General features: G+C 40.9%; 1 long non-coding RNA gene across 1 annotated transcript; it reads right to left on the bottom strand.

The window, feature by feature from the left end:
• Positions 1-1,075: 1,075 nt before the first annotated feature.
• On the bottom strand, positions 1,076-8,030 carry LOC311275171. Its single transcript, XR_014624826.1, has 4 exons — positions 7,813-8,030; positions 5,712-7,433; positions 5,434-5,493; positions 1,076-4,083 (listed from the first exon to the last, which is right to left on the bottom strand). It is a non-coding gene; the product is annotated as an uncharacterized lncRNA (long non-coding RNA).
• Positions 8,031-15,556: the final 7,526 nt, after the last annotated feature.

Genomic DNA, 15,556 nt, shown 5'->3' with positions numbered 1-15,556 from the left:
TAAAATGCGTTAACGCACCTGGCGAGAAGGGAGTAGTTCCTGGTGGTACTGAAGACCAGAATCCCCCAATCATGGTCTTGGCGAGCCAGAAAGCGCTTCCCTCCCCAGGTTTGAGCCCACGGACCCACAACGGGCACATCCTCGACCTCGTGGGGAATCGGCGGGAGAATAGATGCGCGTTTGCGACTCATGACGGATCGCACAGAGTGGAACTCCGGGACAACCTCGCCCCCCTGGGTTGCCCTGACTGCTGCGTTGTATACTCGTCTGATCGGCATTGTAGGGTCGGCTTCGATCAGCTCGTATAGCTTCTCCTTGAAGGATGCAGTAGATATGAGGTCTGTCTCCTCTGGATGGTTGTGTGGTGGTGCGCGTATCACATTGATATTTGGCTGCTGCGCATCAAGGTTGAAGGCCGCTGTTTGAAGGAACACCCTGCATGTTGTCCTCCAACAGCGCCAAAATATTTTTTGCCCTTTGATTTTGTTTTTCTGATATCGATAACCCTCATGGACGAGGACTTTACCCCCTCGATTTCCGGTTTGTAGATACGCCATTACCTCGCTCAAGTGTAGCCTACCCAAGTAGCTACAGCAGGCCAAGGCATAAGCAACAGCAGGCCTATTCGAGTCATTCGATGAAATCGGTGCTTTTTCAACTTTGAAAAATAAATATATGTAATTGCTTTATTATTTTTTTTAAGTAGCCAGGAATCAAAGAAAGTTTAAAATGACAAGAAATTATATTGTGCCATCTCATGCTGCGAATTTCATATTTTATAACGTTTTTTCTCCTTACTGACATACTGGAAATGAATCAATCGATGCCAGGAAAATCCAAAAAATTGCCTCTGTATGTATTAAACTTTAAGGTTGTTATATAATTTCCTGGCATGAATTTTTATTTCAGGAGGAAAAAAATATTTCACCCTAGTTTTTGGGAGCTTGGGGGTCCCTGATAATATATCAATCATAAAATGTGTCCCTCCTGGGCAACAACATGCTATGAGGTTACTAAAAAGCCAAGGTTTTCTATATTATATAATAAGTGGAATGAGGAACAAAGAAGCAATAAATACATTAGAAGAAGTTTTATTTCAACAACAACAATTTCAACAAGATTTATTTCAACACACATAAACCACAAATGGTTTATCAATCAGTGGATTAGAGATTAGCTGCAGTGTGTGTTTTCCTCTTCATCCACAGACTCATTGTCATCAGATTGGCAATCTATTTCCAAAAGAAACCAGGAAGCATAAAATTACGTCATATACCTTCACCCACGTGCGCACACACACACACACACACACACACACACACACGTTTTTATTACATCATGGGGACCAAAAAGTTGGACCTGGAATTTTTTCACGGTGGGGACCTCACTTTAAAAGAAACATTTTAGGGCAAAATGAGTAGTCAAAATCAATTCTCTGATTTTTTTTAAAGCACTTCTGACCAGAAAAGTCAGTAAAATTCCCAAGTTTTTTCAAATAGATTTTTTCAGGTTTTTCTATTTCGCTGGGGACGCCTCTTTAGTGTCATACCACAAACCACCACCAGGTGTCACACTATTAAATTTTTTTTTCTATTCATTTACAAGTCTGTTTAAGAGCAGAAATTAAAGTAAAATGTTCTGCAATCAGCAAAGATGATTATTTAGAAGAGAAAAAATGGTGCCTATATTGTCTACAATGTCATTTTGTTTTTGCATGTACATTAAACCAGCACAGTGTTGCAGTGACGAGTGCCCTGAGCAGGTGAACCTCACCTGCACCTTGTCAGCTGGGACTGGCACAGATATGGACCAGTTAAGTCACAAATGATGGGAAACTAAGTGCTGAAAGATGCAATTACTGGTATATACTGTAGGTATCAACTGATGCAGTGTGTTATAATGCACGTTATCTTTGCTAACTCTCATTTAAATACAGGCTTGAGCCAATAAAGCAGCATACAGAATGGAGAAGCAGAGCAGTGTGGAAAGAGGAGAGAGATGCGAGACAGGAGAAAAGAACAGAGCAGCGTGGAAAGAGGAGAGAGAAGCGAGACAGAAGAGAAGAACAGAGCAGCGTGGAAAGAGGAGAGAGAAGCGAGACAGGAGAAAAGAACAGAGCAGCGTGGAAAGAGGAGAGAGAAGCGAGACAGAAGAGAAGAACAGAGCAGCGTGGAAAGAGGAGAGAGAAGCGAGAGAGGAGAGAAGAACACAGCAGCATTGACAGGAGGAAGTTACACTATGTCAGTGTAGTCTTGATGTGCATAAAGCATATGTGCAATGTAGATTTATCAATAAATTACAGATGCAGCTGAAGGTCCATCACTGTATACTTGTTACATATTCAATAATACAGCAGACTGTGAATTAGTATAAGGATCTACTAAATAAACAGTAATTGCATCTCAGTGATCACCACTATAGACGTGTAAGCACTATTAGTCCTATTAATTAGAGAAGCTACAATAGCCAGATGTGCATGAACAGACATAACCGCATCTGTTAGCACTGGTTGTTGGAGCAACATAGACAAGTGACAGGAGAGGATTAGAATATCATGAAGATCGGTTGTTATGTAAGGGATAATGTATAGTTCTCCATTAACAACCGACCAACTATACATTATCCCGCTTAGAACACGGCTTGCGAGTGAAATAATTAATTAAACCATAGATTGCGGTTTCAGGGTGCGTCTGTGTCTGTGTCGTGGGCTCGCTGTGCCACCGCACCAAGACGAGAGCCGTGAGACAGCCCGGGTCCGAGACTCTGATCATGCAGGTTTGGTTCAGCAGCGCCGGTGTAGAAAACGAGCCTCCACTCTCCCTGTGACAAGCTACAAGTCATTTATCTGGCATCAATATTAGTCCGAGGCTGTTTAAGGACGGTAAAACATGAAACACAAGGTCAATATCCTGCATAGTTCACAGATACGCAGATCACATATCTCCTCTGTGCTACTCTGATCTGAGCGGCGTCCTTAGTAACACGCCTGACGACGGCTCAACGGTGGTCTATCGAGAAATGAACACCGCAGAATTTTGGTGATTGACCAATCAGAATCGAGTATTCAAGAGAGCCGTGTTCTAAGGAGAAATAAAGCCTTGTGCCTATGACTGAGTCACGTTGTCATAGGCACATTCAGTACAACATCAAGTGTGATATTGCTTAAGTAAAGTCGACAGATATACTTACAAAAGTAAACGATAAATTCACGAATTTGTATTTTGCTGAATCAAAACTTCATAAAACTGTAATAAGAAGTGGTTTATTCAACCTTTTACAGTGAAAGACGCACATCATTTTGCCATGTTTTTAGGGATAAAATGTTGTATAAAATCAGGCTGTGAACGATATATCAACAGTTCCCTCTGTAAAAACCTTCACAATATAAACAGAAATAAAACTGGAAGGTTTGGTGTCTAAGCTAGAAATCTCCACTTCAGCAGCACTTCTTAGGAACAACTCATTTTGAGAAAACGGCCTTTAAACACTTTTAACGATTAACAATCGTTAATGTAAAACATACTTTTACAATTGGTTGCGGATACAGAGGAGATGACAATTTTTGGAGCCTACATCGTTCAGGCGAGAGGGAGCTTTACAATGACATCTGACATGACATGGGTCAGACAACCACACAGTGTGTCACAGTAGCTGTTAACTCTTGGTGAACTTAGTAGAAATCTACTAACAAAAGAGACAAAATGAAGAAAAATAACCACATTAATGTGGATTTTCTACCATGTCTTTTGACTTTTCTGAAAGAAGACATGTTCAGGCCCACAACAGGGCAAAACATAGGCTGCACAACTAAAAAGTGAATTTGCCTGTAATTGTCCTTGAACTCAAAAATAAATAATAAATAAATTCAGAATCGCTTATCTCTTTTTGCAGCATCAATTCTGTTTTTGATGTAGAATTTTACAGCTTTCCAGTCCCTGTACTGGAGAGCCTGTGGAGATGACTCAATGCACCTCTCACAGTCTTCTTTGCCGGGAACCTTCCTGGAAATTATAAAGCTGCTGAGCATCTTCTCCACCGCCTGGACCTCCTCCTCCGTCCACTTTCGTCTCCCTTTTGAAGAACCTGGATAAAATACAACAATGGCTTAATGTTCTAGAACACTGGACTCAAACTAATGAACATCGTTAAGAGCGGGTGCCTATTTCAACATTGGTGCAAATGATTTCTTGATAGTAGACACAGTACTTAAAAACAGGCAACACAGGTTATACACAGAGGTTAACAGGATTTACTGTTGAGGCTGATCAGAGTAAAAAATACAGGCCATTTAACAGTCTCTACTTTGTACACAAAATCAACTTAAACCACATTAAACCTTCAACCATCAAACACATTGTTATTGACAGCTACGCTCAATAATAACTGAAAGAAATGTATTCATTTCTGTCCTGGTCTATAAACTAACCATTATCCAAAGTGTTTATACTTTTTGACAGTTATTAAACTTTGAAAGTGACCTCATGAATGTTGAGATCAACAACCTCAGGTTTATTCTGGTAACCAGAGTCTTGTACTGTGTGTGAAGCCAGTTTAGTGGGTTAGCAAGGTATGTTGAGTCTAAAGCCAGGCTTTCCTCCATCATGAAGGTGGTTCTCTTTTAACCGGGCTACATCACCATGGTGACTTATGCTTAAGCTTCAGTGTTCAATCTTAAAGTCAGCTGTAAAAGCGTCGCTAACAATCTAGCGTGTTTGGAGCTGGTGTCACCTTTTCTTTGAAAGTTCAGTGGAGCTGGATCAGAACCAGCATTTGTATGGAGGGAGAGAACGCGCTGATCAGCTGGTGTTTACTTTCTCTCTCAGGCCCTATCCACATGAACATGTTTTTTTTAATATATCCAGAGTTTTTACTGTAGAATATTCCCGTCCACACACGTTTGGATGTTGAACGCCTACAGATGTTCAGCTGAGGGAATACACTGCTCACTCTTGACACGAGTGTCAGGAGGACACTGAAAAAAGTTGTGCGCTCGCAGCACTACAAATAATCAGTTAAGTTTATCATTTCAATTTGATTTGGCCAAGAATAAATAAATTTCAGTGTTTCACCTGTTACATGGTGTTGCCCAAACACAAATCTTGAATAGCTCTATGCTATTTTCACAGCTAAAATGGTCTTTGTTGTCGTTGTACAGAGACAAAAAGCTATGAGAGCACCTAAAAATTCACTGTATATTCATATGTACACCCAACCTCTTTATGTGAATGCGCATACAGCAAAAAGCTGAGAGCTGGACTTGACAAACCAAGTTGATAACCACCTTTGTGAGACCATTTAACTCTGCTTAGGTGCTTCAGGTTTTGTTAACCCAGAACATATTACACAAAGACTCGCTATGTTGAACCTTTTTCATAGTACGGGCCTCAGACATGTCCATAACACTCATGTTGTACTATTTACTGTAAACATTACCTTGAGCTGGAGGCGCTCTGTCCTTTCCACTGGTGGACCTCTCGCTCTCACTGGATTTTTCTGGAAACACAACAGCTCTCTTAGTAAAAGAAGTAGTGAACCTGATGAATATGAAACTTTAACATAAGGACAGAGAAAGACAGAGGAGAGGAGAGGAGAGGAGAGGAGAGGAAGACAGAGGTGAGGAGAGGAGAGGAGAGGAGAGGAGAGGAGAGGAAGACAGAGATAAGGAGATGAAGAGGAGAGGAGAGGAAGACAGAGTTCAACATAAACATTACCTTGAGCTGGAGGCACTCTGTCCTTTCCACTGGTGGACCTCTCGCTCTCACTGGATTTTTCTGGAAACACAACAGCTCTCTTAGTAAAAGAAGTAGTGAACCTGATGAATATGAAACCTTAACATAAAACATTACTTGGTCTACAGATGGCTTTGCCCTGTGTCTCTACTACTGTTTCCTACTGAGCTTTGCCTATTTTGAAAGGTGAAGGAAGCTCAAGTGAGGAAAGACGTCACATCCAAAATGTAGAATATGTTTTATAGAAGAGAAACAGAAGTCAGCAGTGTAAAGCTACAGTAAGATATGGAAATGATATGATAAGGTCAAGATTTTTCATTTTATGTCATACAAAACACCAAAGATGTGTATAAATAAAAATATTGTGCCTGTAATAAAATATGAATAACTAAATAGGCAAAAGGTTAATTTAATTTCAATCTAGGCCTATGAATGTCTGGCCCCCGAGGATTCTGTTGTGAAAAATTCTGGCCCAAATATATTTGGTTACCCCTGCAGTAGACCTTGTGTTGACCATATTGTGACCCCTTTCCATCACTGGTAGGAGATCAGGCAGGACTGAATGTTTAGGTTCCACCAGGAGCTCAGACAGTACATGGTACAGGTGAGTTAAGATTCTGAAGCTGGACCTCAGCTAGACTCCCTGTTTATTGGTTCTATAGTGTAAACAGTGATTTGTCATCATATCTCTAGTGAATACAGGAAATGAAACTTCAGCATTTCATGATATTCAGACCGTTTCCACTGTTCATATTGTGCCTCTATTGTGCATATTCAACATTGCTACAGCATTAATTTAAACCTATATTTCCCCACTGTTCATTACAGGCATGACATGTTTGCATATGATCTTGCTACACCAGGCATGGACAAATGGCCACAAGGAGCCACGTGTTGCAGCTTTTTGTTCAACCAATCAAGAGCACAGAGTTTAAGGAATCAACTGTCTCAAGACTGAGATCAGCTGATTACATGTCTGATGTGCTTCTGCTTGGTTGGAACAAAAACCTGCAGCCATGACACCTGCCCATGCCTGCTAAAATTCCATGTCTGTGTAACCCACCTGGCGTGTGTTCCACCAACCCTGCAGGTATGTCTAATATCTAGGCTCTAAGAGGAGACTCAAAGTAGAATAGAGCAGTAGAGTAAATGAAACCCTTTTATTTCTTCCCACAAATACTCACACTAACAGCTGAACCGCTGAAATTCACTGTATTGTTTTCTGTTTCAATATTTAACAGTTATTTCACTTCAATATGCTTAACGAAGGACCTTTAACTTGGTACACAGCTGGGCATGACCAAAATTAACACACACATCTGACCCAATTGCACAATTAAATGTTGGGACCCAACCAAAAAAACAAAACAACAAAATTGAGATCTCAATAAACAAAAAAAAATGTACACTCGTTGTGTCGACAAGGTGAGTATGAATCAGTCTTTGGTTACTCAACTTGAGTTTGTGAATATTTCAGTTCGTTTTGAGTGATTTCAAGTTCCTACCACCCTTTATGAGAAAGACTGTCAATCCTGGTCACAAATGATGAAGGCAGTGAGGTGAGGGGAGGACTGAAATGGTGGGGACGATGACTGAAGAGCAGTGATGAAGGGGAATGATGAGGTGGAAACCAGAAGGCAGCTTGATGAAGGCAGCTTGAGCAACTCAATCCAGTCTGTAGAACAGCTCAACGAAAAAACCAGCCTGCACAAAATGTGCAGGTAAAATTAATAATTGTCCTCATCAAAAGTCTTTTTTTCACACAGTATCACACAATCCCTCATACTTCACATAACAACATTACACTCACAAATGCTTAATAAAATAACTCAAAGAATATATTCACACATCAACCACATAACATTAACTGTCTGCTAAGTTAGCTTAATTAGCCGACCAATAGGCCTATTTAGCATTTTTTTTCCACAGTACTTAAACATTTTCAAACACACCGTTCATAGTATCACCATGAACTTATCCCGACTGGTTTTTTAACACAATTAATCCACTGTCTCAAGTTATAACCTAATGCAAGTTATCAACCAGAATGCTAATTCACCGTGTTTGCTAACAGCTAACTCACCGGGATATTCAATAGCCACGTCGTTCAGACGGGTCCACAACTCCGCGACGTCGGACGACTTCTCTTTCCACGGTCAAAAACTCTTCTAACGTAGCCTTGCTACTTTCTATTTTAAAGACAAGAAATGAACTGTTGTCTCTTCCAAATACAGTTTTCTACTGACACTGTTAATCTCAACTCTCCACGCTCGTCTCTTTATTCCTCTGACTCTAAACACCCGTCAGTGACTTCCCGAAATTCCCATTGCTCAGTCACACCACTAGGCGGCAGCGGCGAGCCACCAAACCTGAGAACATAGATATCCTAATACTAGAATGGCTATTCAGACTGCCGGGCTACATCTGTATGAGGACCAGAGTCAAGTCCAGTCCTGGTGGGGGACCAGCACCTGCTCATTCTTCTGTGTCTGGACTCAAGCAACAACCACATAAGTACAGTACACACCTGAAGTTTCTTGTGACCTGCACTCAGCTGAATCTTAAATGAAATCTTAGCTGGCAATAAAAGCTGCTTCTACTTATGCCTTTGTGGTGATGTTATTGTCCCTCATTGTCCACAACCTGCAATAGCTATGTATCTTTCAGTGTAATCAACATTTCAAAAATGTCAATGTTTCCAATCTTTTAAATTACACCAGTTAATAAATATTTACCGTTATTCAAGAAATGTAGAAAAAACTAAACAGAAAATAAATATGAAAAAAACAATAAAATTACTACCCAATAGTTGTCAACTTACTTGATGAAGATGTGGAGGATGTTGAAGACCTGGAGGATGTTGAAGGCGTGGAGGGCGTTGAAGGCCTGGAGGATGACCGTCTGGAAGATGTTGAAGGCGTGGAGGGTGCAGAAAATGATGTAGAAGCAGCCATCTGGTCATCGTCTTCATCCAAGTCTGATAGGTCACTGTCCTGAGCTATTTCCTCTGAGGACCACAATAACCACATGGATCAAACTATTTAATAAACATTCATCAGTACATAACAGCAACATCCCACAACAGGGCAAAACATAGGCTGCACAACTAAAAAGAATGTGAATATGATAAATTACAGAGGTTGTTTTACCTTGTGGATGAATGATGATCTCATCCAAGTTTTGACCTTTAAATGCTGCCATTTTTCCTCTTTCCATTGCAAGTAGTACCTTACTGACCTTGGCTAATTGTGATGTGCCCTCTGGCAGCCTGTAGTACTTGCGATGAACTTGGATATCATGACCCAAAAAGTCTGCTAGATTGTCCATTTCATTTTCCTTCAGATTAAGAATCTGGGACATTGTGGCCATGTGTTTTCTTAATTTTGTAGAAGACAGCACCTCCGGGTTACTGGCACCACAGGATTGAGCTATCTGGCGAATGACATCTGAACCTCGAAAATGCGTTGGTGCCTGTGGCCTCGCAAAAAAGAATGGATTGTTCTCTGGCACTTTACATGCATTACGTGTTTTAACGAGGAGGTCCATGGATGCTTGCATCTCTGGGGTTAGAAGAAGCGGAACTTTCCGTCCTCGCTTCCCTTTAATCTCAATCCTTTGAAAATGATGACAAAGTTTCTTCTCCAGGTCAGTCAACGCCAGTTCCACATCAGGATGACTCCAGGTCTGTCTTGCCGAGAAAGAACTCACAGACATCTCCGAAACCTCTCCCTCTCTTCTTCTGTTAAAAACAATCAACTCACAGAGTGTAAGTTTTGCAAGTTCTGACCAATTTTTCTTGCTTGTTTCAAGTTCAAGTTTATGTTGGAAGTCGTTTCTCTGCTTATCAATACATTGATGCATTCTTTTCACGTCCTCCGTGAAGGGCAGGAGCTGTGGACGGTTCCATTTTGCCTCGGTGAGTGTCCTGAGGGCTTGCGAGGAAATGCATTCGTTCCATTTTGTTCCACAGATTTGTTTGAACACTTTCGCATTGTACATTGCCTGCTCGTCCCCTGCCATCATGCCATCACATTCATAGATATCGGCCAACTTTTTAAGGCTATGGCCTAATTTTAAAGCCAAGGAGGGGGTTTTATAAGTCCCACTTTCCTCATTAAATCCAGCTACCATTTTTTTCAAATTCTGGCTCTGCTGTCCCTGTAACAGCAAGCGACCCATCTCTCGCATTTTTTGTCTTATGTATTCATGCCTTGTACTATCATGACCATGTTTGTTGTACAGGTGTTCACCCAACTTCAAAATCAGTCTTTCATTGCGGACAGCATTCGTAACATCATCATTCATTGAAAGAACTAATTTCCAGAGCTGCTCACTGACACTGTGTGGAACTGGCTGTGTGTGCGCACAGAGGGTTTGGACCCTGGACTTCCCTCTTCTGTACCCCTCAGCTGTCTTCTTCAGGTGGCATATTTTCATATGTCGCCACAGGGATTTTCTTTTAAGATAAGCCTCACAATTAATACAATGCATGTACTCAGAGGGCTTAACTGAAAGCATTGGTTGCTGACGGGGTATCACGGTTCCTTTTCCCCTTTCGATGACATCATTATTGTGGATGCGGTTCCCCTTGTTTCTTAATAGAGCCAACTGAATTCTTCGCTCTTTAGAGCCTTTAGGAAATGCCACTGCTCTAGCCACATCTGGTTTGTCTTTATGTTTGGCCTCTAAATGACGAGCCATTTTCCTGAATGGTTTTGAACAAAATACACAATAAAAACTTTTATTATACAATCGTCTACCATCTTCTTTTTTTTAAACTCCATAACCGTCACACAATCGTCTGATGAGCTGCTCTCTGTTGATGTCTGATGATGCCTTTTCTTGTATGGTACAGGGGTTTTGTCAGAATGGTCTGAAGATCCTTTCTCGGCTTTTCTCGTCTTCTTTTCTCTTTCCCGTCCTCTTGTCTTTTCATCCGCTGCATCAGGCCTTTTTTGTACTTTTCTCTTCCTTTCTAGTTCCACTGAGGTATCACTGTTTGTTGTTCCAGGGACATAGTCATCTTCGCTAAACTCAAAGCTCGATTCATCAGTCAGAGCCTCTCCGTCCACCTAAAAAATAAAAAAAAAGAGGGGGGGGGTTAAAAGTCAGATTTCTAAGTCCTGCTTGGTAAGTATCTAAAATCTCTTTTTTTCACAGCAGATCTCATTTTTGGGAGAAAACACTGCCATGCTCTCTATTAACCAGGACAGGTAATGCAAAGCAAATTTATTAGTATAGCCCGTTTTACATACATACATACATAAGCTTAAGCAACAAAACATTGTTTATTTTTTTTTCAAGGTGGCACTTAACCAAGACCAACAGACTAGGGATGCAAATTATCGATTCATTCATTAATCGTTAGTTGATGGACTTATCGATCGATTAACGATTACCTGATAAGATGCGATTCTCCTGAGAACCTAAATTTAAGGGGAAAATTTAAGCTGAACACTTATACAGGACTCTACACTAGTTTGTTAGCTTATTTTTAGAGCACAGCACAATGAAAAATGTTTAAGTAACACGTTATTTGGTAAATGGTCTTTCCTGACACTACACTATGATGATTACTGTATTTAACTACTTAAATCACAGTAGCATAAACTGGTTTGTTGAACTCAGCCTGATGTAAACATTAATAAAACACAGGCAGCTCTATGTTTTCCCTGTGTGATGTGCACCGTGAGACAGTGACAGGTCTGTAGGCTACCTACGTCTTGACCACATGTCAGCTGTTCAGCTGCAGCAGAGGAAACTCTGCTGTTCTCAGCTCCACTGCGACAAGCGCTTTTTAAAACACAGTAAACCACCGCAGATCCGGTGTGTTTATCAAAGCTTGGTCGCAGTGCTGAGGCACCGGGTCGGTTTGAGCTGCGTTCAGGCTACATTAAAACTTTATAGATCCATGGGCAGTGATCAGTGTTGGCGGCTTTTTAACTCGTTAAATAATTGTGCTCCAGTATAATCGGTACGCCTGAAACTCATCCAGTGAGAAACGTTCCGCGGTGCAAAAATAAGTGCGATTAAAATGCGTTAATTTTTTGAACGCGTTAATTTTTGTGTAATTAATTAATCTTAATTAACGCGTTAAAGACCCGGCCCTAGTAAATATTCATTATACAGCAACACAACAACCCAGTACCAGTGGCTATAAACATTACACCTGACATGTGCATGTATTCAGACAGCCCGGCCGGTCACGGCCGCTGTCGGTGGTGCTCATTTTCTCCACATAAACAACAACAATAAGCAACAACTTCAGTGGATTCACATGCTGCTTAATCAAAGCAAGCAAGACGCAATAAGGACTATAATCACACACAAAAAACATTGCTAATTGGGCAGTTCAGTAACTATTAAGCTGCGCACGGAAAAAAAAAGCGTTTTGCTCACCCTATTTGAAGAGGAAGGCCATTCTCCTGTCTCTCATGGTGGCAAAGTCATCAATGACCATGTCATAGAACTTCTCACTGGCCTTTAGGTCCTCCACAACAGAGTCAATGGACAGCTAGCTAGCCAGCTAGCCACTCAGTGCAGACATAATTCTCCTCATTGAAAGTCCGAAAACCTTTCGTCCTCTCGTCTGATTTAATTCAGAGTTGATGCTGTAGAGGCAGTTTAGTAAAATATTTTTTTTACTAAATACTCCAAATCTCCACCCTCCATAATTGCGCTTAATAATTTTGCTAGCCTACCAAGATATCAACACAAATCGACAAATCTTCCGTTATTTCATTCAATGACGTTGATGATAATTGTGATTTGATTGGCGTGATGCCAACGAGTTTGCGGCTTCCCTTGACACTGTCCTGACCAATCACAGGGGAGCAGTGGCGTGACAATAGTCTCATCTGATTGGTTAATCATTCTTTTTTTTTTTCACCAAGGGAGGCCAACTCAGCTTGGCCTCCTCACAGACAACAGAGTGCAGTACCGTGTTTTCAACGCTCATTCACCATTTAACATTTAGAGAGGCGCTGTTTTTCACATCATAAAATGCTCAATAATGAATGAAGAGAGACGAGGAGGAGACGACAGAGACACAACACAGAAGGATTACGTAAACTGTTAAAAAAGTGTTTTTATTAAATGACGGTTATATTCTGAAAAAAGTGAGGAAGCCTGGCTTCCCTTGGCCTCCGCAAGAAAACGCCACTGGTGATTATGTAATTTAGAGTGAAAAACGTAACTTTGTCACTTTCCAGGATGTTTGGTGGGTCAGGATCTCAATCACAACACATTATAACAGCATCCATATGATTATAAACAGTCAGCAGGTACATGTTTAGATTAACAGGAGGACACCAGGGGAAACACGTTGAAAAAAACACAGACGTCATATGTCACGCCTCTTTTGGAGCCGCAGCGCCGGCTTTCTGTGTGAATTACACACTGGTGCGTCTTTACACTGGAGCTGCTTGGTTCTGTGTGAACAACCAACGGGGGAGAATTGGCGAACCTTCGCTGCGGCGATGGTGCGGTGTCTCTGTGTGAAAAGGACTATTGTCTATTGACATTATGTACTGAATTGAATTATACTGACAATTGATGCACAGTGCAGACTGCTAAATCTGCTAAACTTTTGAGTTTGTTATCAGTAGTAAACATTTGTCTGATTGTTATTCATAGGTGTGATTTCATACACTGATTATTACGAAGCAGAGGATACAGACAGTCAGGGACATCCAGTTCAGAGAGGTCCAATGCAGACAGATCCAGCTCAGAGAGACCCTGCTCATAGAGATCCAGACAACAGGATAGTTGTTCCTCAGATTCAGGACGAGAAAACAGGTGTGTTTTTTATATATGCAGATTATGATAAAGATATACACTGCCTGGCCCCAAAAAAAGTAACACTAATATTTTGTTGGACCGCCTTTAGCTTTGATTGCAGTACCCATACACCGTGGCATTGTTTTGATAAGCTTATGCAGTGTCACAACATTTATTTCTGTCCAGGGTTACATTCATTTTTCGCCAAGATCTTGTATTGATGATGGGAGAGTCAGGCCACTGCGTTAAGTCTTCTCCAGAACATCCCAAAGATTCTCAATGGGGTTAAGGTCTGGACTCTGTGGTGGCCAATCCATGTGTGAAAATGATGCTCCCTGAACCACTCTTTCACACTCTTATGAGCCTGGTGAATTTTCCCTGGTGGTACCAGGGAAGAAAAAATCCATTAATGGAAAACCTGGTTATTCAGTATATTCAGGTAGTCAGCTGACCTCATTTTTTGGGCACATAACATTGCTGAACCGAGATCTGACCAACTGAATCAACCCTAGTTCATAGTTCCCTAGTTTCAGCAATCTACTTAGTTGTTTTCTTTGCTTGATGTAGGCCAATAATTTGACCCTTCTGAAACAGAGTAACATCTTTTGTCTTCAGACATGGTTGTTTAAGAAATGAGAAGCTCCTCACTGCATCAGTTAGGGTTAAATAACTTGTCACCAGCTGAAACATATTACTCACTGCAGTAATTATCCAGTGGGAGGCTCTTACGTATTTGACCGGCAGTATAATTATTAGTGAGAAAAATTACATAGGATTCCCTGGTCTTAGTATTGGCTTATTCCAATTTATAGTAAAAAATGAATGTCTACATGGAACAAAGAATTGTATCGGATTGTATCTTATCGTACCCAAACCAGATAGAATTGACTCGTACAGAGTCGTATCGTATCGAATCTTTCCATAATAAAAAGAATAGTCCCTGAATCGTATAGTAGCCCATGTATCTAGATACGTAGCGAATCATCTTATAAGGGAGAGATGCACACCCCTAGTCTCAGGGCCTGTGTGCTTTGTGCTACTCTGTAAGCGGCTGAACAACAGAAGTCACTGCTGCTGCTGCTCTCTTGTTCTTTAGCTCTGTTAGCTAGCTGTTGAACAACAGGCTCAGCGACTTTGTACTGTGAGAGCAGCTCATCATCGTTGTCGCTAACTACCTCATGTCGCATTCACATATAAGGAAACATGAACGTAAATAATGAAAATGGCTATTGTTAGATACCACTGTATTTTAGCTGCACTTTCTCTAGCATTCTTGTGCCACTAGTGCGCTAATAGCTTCAGCAATAGGCCGTAGCTTGCAGAAGTCTTGGGTCATGCGCAATGAGCACAGAATGCAAAGGGACAGACTCCGTGCAAGGCAGGCAGGTACGTAGGCAGATAGGTAGCCTGTCCAATCTTTTCATACGGACCGAACGAGATGAATGAATGGGCTTATTAGAGGCCCACAACTCCACAAATCCTTCCACCTGACACTTTTGCATTTTAACAGCTGTGGAGCTCGGAGCATCAGCACAGTCCGGCCCTAACCCTAACCCTGCGATCCAGGGGGAATATGATGGTGTGACAGTGCTGATGAAATATCTAGCAAACTTTATTTGAGATTTGGCTTGGCTTATATCTTTTACAATTGTAAGGTGTTTATGGAAAGAAATATGGCTCAAGAAAAACTAAAGTCTGCTTAACAGGGCTGGTTTGAATGTTTATGATAAACGTTTTATACTAAGTGGAATTAAATTTGTGAGAGGTTTCACCTCTCATCCAAATTGTTTACAAGATATTTTGCATTTTTGCTATGTTTTATTTGGACCTAACACTAGTGTGTAGTGTCAAAAGTTAACACTATCAGTATGTTTTTTTTGACACTGAATAAGGTTCAAATTATATTAACACTGTGGAGAGTGTTATATATAACTCAACATAGAAATCTTTTATAGTTAGTAATCAAGTGCTTCAAATAGAATGACATACCATTAGTTACAATGGGTGAAAACACAATATTCACAATCTGAATCAAGAGGAGGAGCAGA

Source organism: Pagrus pagrus (genome assembly GCF_965226575.1).
Source record: "Pagrus pagrus genome assembly, chromosome: 19".
Lineage (NCBI taxonomy): Eukaryota > Metazoa > Chordata > Actinopteri > Spariformes > Sparidae > Pagrus > Pagrus pagrus.
Note: the sequence above shows the minus strand (reverse complement) of the source record. Positions and strands in the feature narration are given on the sequence as shown.